Source organism: Bidens hawaiensis, unplaced genomic scaffold (assembly GCF_021521415.1).
Source record: "Bidens hawaiensis isolate Kalapana, Puna unplaced genomic scaffold, B.hawaiensis_p1.1 tig00011469_1, whole genome shotgun sequence".
NCBI lineage: Eukaryota > Viridiplantae > Streptophyta > Magnoliopsida > Asterales > Asteraceae > Bidens > Bidens hawaiensis.
In genome coordinates, this window is record NW_027491895.1 from 337501 (window position 1) to 345557 (window position 8057).

Genomic DNA, 8057 nt, shown 5'->3' on the forward strand with positions numbered 1-8057 from the left:
AGGCTAACCTGTAATAACATTGGCCAGCTGTGATTAGTTGATCACGTTACTTTCCATGTCCTATACACTTCCCTTTATGAGTCTATTTATGCTGGTTCTATTTTCAAACAGTCAATCAAATCAAGTAATCAATTAATCCTATCCCTATTTTTCACGTATCCTTTCTTTAACAATTAAACATTAACATACATTATTCAATCGTACCCTTTGCCTTTACTGAGCTTTTTTGAGTGAAACATGGCATTTTTGAATTGGCATCTACATTCTTTTCTTACTTAAATCCCATTCTCTGTTCGAGTCTAAACATGTAGGATGCTTAAATCTCTCGAACTTTGCTTTGATACCAACTTGTAAGGCCCCGTTACCGGTGCCCTACATTTCATGCCGGATTTACTCATGAAAACAGTTCTACAAATCAGAGTTAATTAAAACTTTTCCCAGAAATGTTAACTTCAATCATTCGTTACAAAACATACAAACTTGTCTTTAAAACGTATCATAATACATCACATTTAAAACATCATTTCTCCCATCTTCAGATGCCAGTTGTTCAATCCTTTCAATGTGCCATCCTCATGCTAGCTCCTTATATCTATTTACCTGCGTGCATACTAAAAGTCAGCTACGCTGAGTGAGTTCTAGTTAATCAGGAAACTTACCATACAACCATTACATGCATTCATTTATACATATGTGTACGAAGACACATAGTCGTTCAACTAACCTTCTCACCTCACCGCTAACCTCTATATTGCCCCTACATCTTAGCCACTTAATTACGAAAGTATATTGAGGCTTGCCCTCCCACATACTTACGTATTGCCATTTATTTAACAAAGGACGTAGATGCTTTCCCTCCAACGTACTATCGTTGTGCCACTTAATAACGAACGCACGTATAGGCTTACCCTACCACGTACTATCGTCATGCCACTTACACCCTTACCAGCTTGTTACCACTTCTACCACACTCTAACTCGACTTGCCTACAACGCACTTCTTATCGTTACATCAATTACCAAATAAACAAGTCACAACATAACATTCATACACACTACTTATTACCTGGCAATCATCCTCTTTGGCGATACGTGCAATATCTGAAGATCATTCACGCACCGACAAACATTACTTTCCCTGTCGATACGTGCAATATTCGAAGATCGTCACGCACCGACAGACATCCATTCATAACATCTATATATATATATCACTACAAACATTATAGCATACACTCACCACTTAAGGCAAGTGTATTCACACTTCACATCGAGTATGCACATAGCCCGAAAACATAACAAGGAAGTGGGGCTAGAAACTCACCTGAACTCTGTTTCTTTCTTCGTTAATTGTTAATCCATTCTTTAATTGAGCTCAGCTAACTGTATATAAGTTACACGTATTAATACTGATCTGATCTAATCTAACGACCTTTTGTTAGATTACTTTTATTTAGCATATATATGGTTTTCATTTATTTTAACGTTCTTGTATTTTATCTCCTTAGGTCCTTACTATGCATACCATCAAGTGTAAACACGTTTATATATGCGTATACGAGTAACTCTGTATCAGGGTCTCAATGTAACCGAACTTAGAAGTAGGCGAACTTAGAAGTAGGCGAACTTAGATGTAGGCAAACTTAGATGTAGGCGAACTTGGAAGTAGACGAACTTGGAAGTAGGCGAACTTAGAAGTAGGTGAAATTAGAGGTAGGCGAACTTAGAAGTAGGCGAACTTGGAAGTAGGCGAACTTAGAAGTAGGCGAACTTGGAAGTAGGCGAACTTCCCTGTGATGGAACGGGCTGCTGTCCAAGGTTCGTTTCATCATTCACTGGTTATGGTTCGGCCTTAGCCATAAACGTTCCCTTGACCGTTTGTGGTCCAATCTTGACCCGAATTAACGTAAAGCTTGGATCTTTATGGCTAAAATGTTTAAAACTAGATCTAGGGTTTCTTTAAACGAGCCGTACATAGCCGTAGGTTCGTTAAGTGCATTTTAACATCAAGTTTTCTACTTTATGGTTCGTTTATACCTGATCTACTCTACGTTTAAGTTTCAAGACCAACCATTCATTAAAACGTAAACTTTAAAATCAAGAACATACCTTTACGTGTTCGTTTGGTCTTGGTTAGCTTGTTTATAAACCTTAATCTTGTATCTGTCTTGTATATTGAAGATCTATTAATATTCAACGTTCGTTTGATCTTGAATCTCCCTCTTTCTCTATTGGCTGCAAATAGTAAGAGTGTGTGTGTGTGTGTTTTGAGTGTGTGTAGAGAATAAGATGAATAAGATGGATGGAAATGGAAAGGATTAGGGTTTAAGGGGGTATTTATACTCCCTTAAGCCCATGGAACTAAGACACGTCTTTCCTTTTTAGTCCTACTTATCCTTTCATATTTATTATTATTATTATTATTATTATTATTATTATTGTTATTATTATTATTCCATTAACCCAATTATTTCTCCCAACGCAAATAATATTCTATATATTATTTTAGAAATTTCAGGATGTTACAAGTGTTCCCTCCCTAAAGAGGTTTCGTCCACGAAACCTTGCTTATTCCTTGTAAAAGGAACACTTCCTATATTCGCACACTTATTGCATCGTCTTTGCTTTTTTTGTTATCCTTCTTATTCCCGTCGTTGTAGTCACCGAGTGGTGTTCATGTGTTTTAGCTATTTAAGGTAGCTTGTCCATGATGCCCTCGATGTTTCAAGCCTCATCTCATCCTTCCAAGGGACTTTGTTTCGTATTATTTAACACTATTGTTTAAGACGACATTTTATCATAACATAATAATCATTCCCAACCAAACTCAATATATTACACGTCATAGATAAGCATAAGGTTTAAACCTTAATACAGAGCAAGTTCTTAGGCAATCGTACTTAAAATTAAATAAAACTATTACGTAAGCAATTATTCTTCCATTGAGTGCTCCTCTCTGCAGTTTCCTAAGCCTTTACCCATTCGCACCTCCCGCCTCTATTTACTTGCAACACTAGTACCATTTCTGGTCCTCGATGCAATCTCGAGAGATGTGTCCCTTCTTCCCGCATCGGTAGCACTGTTTGGGACCAGCCTTGTATTCTCCCAGGTGCATATTCCATGTTTCCTTGCATGCGGTCTTTTGTGTCTTCTTTCCCGCATACTCCACGACATCTGCAGACCGTTTGGTTGCTTTCCCCTTTCCTTTTCTTCCACTTCCACATCATCCGCCGCTAGGTCGTCTGAAACCATCTCTGCTAACACAACTGCAGAGTCAAAGGTAGCATGTTTACTATCCCTAACTAACATGCAGACCTTATGTGGAAGTCCTCTGATGTAGCACTTGACCCGCTTCGCTTCAGTGTTCACCATATCCGGCACCAACCTAGACATTCGGTTGAATTCAGTAGTATACTCACGATGCATCATCTTACCGGCTTTCAAATTCAGGAATCTCATCTCCGCCCTTTCAACTTCGGCATCAGCATAAAACCTCTTCATCACTATATCTTTCAGATCCTCCCACCTCATTTCCTTAATCTATTCCTGACCCTTACTCTGCTCAATCGATTCCCACCAGTTGATTGCCTCATCACCGAATGATTGGGTGGCATAACCCACGGCTTGGTCAGGACAGCAATCGCTAATGCGGATAACCTTGTCCATAGTGGTTATCCATTGGAGAGTAGCGATTGCGTCTCCCAAAGCTGTTAGCTTCGGTGGGTCACATCCTTTTAAGGACTTATAGTTGCACCCATCTCAGCCTCTTTATCCATCATCAACCTTCACTGACTTAACCACACTTGATTCCTCTTTCTCTCTCTCTTATCATCCTTCTTAGTCTTCTCCCCAGACCTCTCAGCTCTTCCCTGGCTTCTAGAAGACCCTTCAGAAGTCAAGTTCTTCACACCAATGGCTACATCTTGAACAATAGCCGCTTGAATTGCGGGATCCAGTTGCACCCCTTCGTTGTTGCTGGGGTTTCGTCCAGCTGTGCTTTCTGCATCTCCGGCATTAGAAGATGTTTCTACCGAGGGTTGCGGGACAATACGAGGCCAGCCTCGACGTCCAGTGCGATCTCCAGTGCCAACAATCTCTCTTGCTCCAGCCATCGTATTCTAGAAGGGAAAACACAAACGTCATCACTCAAGGAACTATTTAGTAAAAGGATAGTAAGGCTAACATGTAATAACAGTGGCCAGCTGTGATTAGCTGATCACGTAACTTTCCGTGTCCTATACACTTCCCTTTATAGTCTATTTGTGCTGATTCTATTTTCAAACAGTCAATCAAATCAAGTAATCAATTAATCATATCCCTATTATTCACGTATCCTTTCTTTAATAATTAAGATAACATTAACATACATAATTCAATCATACATTTTACCTTTACTGAGCTTGCTTGAGTGACACATGACATTCTTGAACTGACATCTTCATTCTTTTCTCACTTAAATCCTATTCTCTGTTCGAGTCTAAGCATGTAGGATGTTTAAATCTCTCGAACTTTGCTTTGATACCAACTTGTAAGGCCTCGTTACCGGTTCCCTACATTTCATGTCGGATTTACTCATAAACACAGTTCTACGAATCAGAGTTAATAAAACTTTTCGCGGAAATGTTAACTTCAATCATTCGTTACAAAACATACAAACTTGTCTTTAAATCGTGTCATAATACATCATCTTTAAAACATCATTTCTTCCATCTTCAGATGCCAGTCGTTTAATCCTTGCCATGTGTCGTTCTCATGCTAGCTCTTCATGCGTTTCAACCTGGGTGCATACTAAAAGTCAGCTACGCTGAGTGAGTTCTAGTTAATCAGGCAACTTACCATACAACCATTACATGCATTCATATATACATATGTGTCTGTAGATACATAGTCGTTCATCTAACATGCTCACCTCACCGCTAACCTCTTTACTTCCCCTACATCTTAGCCACTTAATTACGGAAGCATATTGAGGCTTGCCCTCCCACGTACTTACATATATCCACTTTTTAAACAAAGGACGTAAAGGCTTCCCTCCCACGTGCTATTGTTGTGCCACTTAATAACGAAGGCACGTATAGGCTTACCTTACCACGTACTATCATCATGCCACTTACACCCTTACCAGCTTTTTGCCACTTCTACCACACTCTAACTCGACTTGCCTATAACGCACTTCTTATCATTACATCAGTTACGAAATAAACAAGTCACAACATAACATTCATACACACTTCTTATTACCTGGAAATCATCCTCTTTGGCGATATACGAAGATCGTTCACACATCGACAAACATTACTTTCCCTGTCGATACGTGCAATATTAGAAGATCGTTCACGCACCGACAGACATCCATTCATAGCATCTATATATATATCACATCAAACATTATAGCATACACTTAACACTAAAGGAAAGTGTATTCACACTTAACATCGAGCATGCACACAGCCCCGAAAACATAACATGGAAGTGGGGCTAGAAACTCACCTGAACTCTGTTTCTTTCTACGTTAATGTTAATCCCTTCTTTAATTGAGCTCGGCTAACTGTATATGAGTTACACGTATCAATACTCATCTAATCTAATTTAACGACCATGTATTAGATTACTTTTATTTAGCATATATATGGTTTTCATTTATTTTAATGTTCTTGTATTTTATCTCCTTAGGTCCTTACTATGCATACGATCAAGTGTAAACACGTATATATATATATATATATATATGCATATACGGGTCACTATATATCAGGGTCTCAATGTAACTGAACTTAGAAGTAGGCGAACTTAGAAGTAGACGAACTTAGAAGTAGGCGAACTTAGAGTTAGGCGAGCTTAGAAGTAGGCAAACTTGGAAGTAGGCGAACTTAGAAGTAGGCAAACTTGGAAGTAGGTGAACTTAGACGTAGGCGATCTTAGAAGTAGGCAAACTTGGAAGTAGGCGAACTTAGAAGTAGGCGAACTTACCTGTGACGGAACGGGCTGCTGTCTAAGTTTCGTTTCATCATTCAAAACGCACGTTTCGTGACCTTAATACACTGGTTATGAGTGTGTTTTGAGTGTGTTAGAGAATAAGATGGATGGAAATGGAAAGGATTAGGGTTTAAGGGGGTATTTATACGCCCTTAAGCCCATTGACCTAAGGCCCATCTTTCATTTTTAGTCCATAACTAATTCCATCTAAATAGCCTACTTATCCTTATTATTATTATTATTATCATTATTAATATTCCACTAACCCAATTATTTCTCCCGGCGTAAATAATATATTAATTATTATTTCAAAACTTTCGGGATGTTACAATTATTTTATTTAACTTAATTAAATATTAACACACATTTAAACAAACAACCAATTTCCTTTTATTTATTATCAAAAGTAGGATGTTACAATTCTAGGCACGTATTATCACATCTTATAACAAAGTTGAAAAGATTCAGACTGTTGCCCAGCAGCTGATGCTGGATTCATCACTTGAGAGAAGTAGTTGAATGAAGTGAGTTTGAGAAACGCTCGACAAGTTGTGGTTGAGCCATTTGAACAAGGTTGGCATTGTTGAAGCACAAAGTATGAAACATTTCCCATTCACTGAAGTTTGTCCTTCCATGTCGCTTACGAAAGACTCGAATCCGCCATCGAATGGTTTAGCATCAAATAGCAAGTGTTCGTCTCCCATCATATGTCGGGTGCAACCACTATCTAAGTACCAAATACCCTTGATAGTCCTCTTTGATTGACCCTACATGCACTAAGCGTTTCAATGAACATGGGTTCCAGAGATTTAGTTGTTTTGGGAAAGTCAACCATAATTTGACAAAACTTGATTTTATTTCCAGAAAACAATTTATTTCTTGGTGACTCATCGCTTGAAGAACAGTCCATAGGAATCCAAGCGAAAACTTGTTCCTTGATTTTGGCAATTTTGGAATTTTGTTTTCTAAATTTTAAAACAGTTTTTGGTGAATTCTCAGACTTTTCAGTCTTAGGATCCCTTGTGATTTTATTCTTTTAGTTTTCCAAAAAGGTTTTTTTACGTTTTTCTTTATTAACTTTGGATCTCACATCCACTTCACTGGCTTCACTATTAGCTTGATCAGTCCTTTAATAAGGGCTACTAAATGCTCATTTTGGGGACTGACTAAGCCGCTTTTTAATATCAAGTTGTTGCTTGAACCAGTGCTTGCAATGTCTTGCAAGGTGAGAAGAATGACCACACACAAAACAATACTTTCTGCTAGGAGCACTATAGAACTCATCAGAACCATAATATGGTTGGTGCGGTGGGAAATGTGATCTTGGGAAAGGAATATGATTATAAAACACATTTGATGTGTGACCCCGATCATCAAAATCATTAGTGTAATATGGATCAACAAAATTTTGTTGATAATGACCATAGTAGTTGTTATCAAAATAGTTGTATGACCGAGGATTTTGTGATTGATTAGTTGTTTAAGAAAATGATCTTTTATTTGGTGGTACATATTTACATGAAGTACTCGTTAGATTATCATTTACAAACAATTTGTTTTTACTTGAATTATCCTCAGGCTTACAACTTGATATGTTCACCTCAACAAGCCTTTCCACCGACCCACTTTCTTCTACACAAACTTCTGAACAAGATAAATCACTACTAGAACTAGCTGATGAAGGAATGGGATCAACATTTTTGGAGACAGGAGGAACGAACGTCTTAGGTGTTGGAACATGAACAATACCATAGACCATTTCATCCTCTAGTGGGGTATTGAAATCAAAATGAGGTAGGCTAGTATAATTATCATTAAAAGGAGGTGGAATAACTTTATTATCATAGACTATACCTGTCTTTTGTTTCACCCCGATCTATGCCCCAACACCTCCATCAATTTATCAGAGGCTAACTCAAATCTTTCAACAGCTATTCTTCTTTGACCTAAATCTAATTCCAACTTCTCAATTTTAGCGTTAAATTCTACCACGCGTCTTTCATGAAATTCAGCTAGTTTATCATATTGAAACAGTTGTTCATTAAGTTTAGCCATATTGTTATTATGAGTTTTAATCCTAGT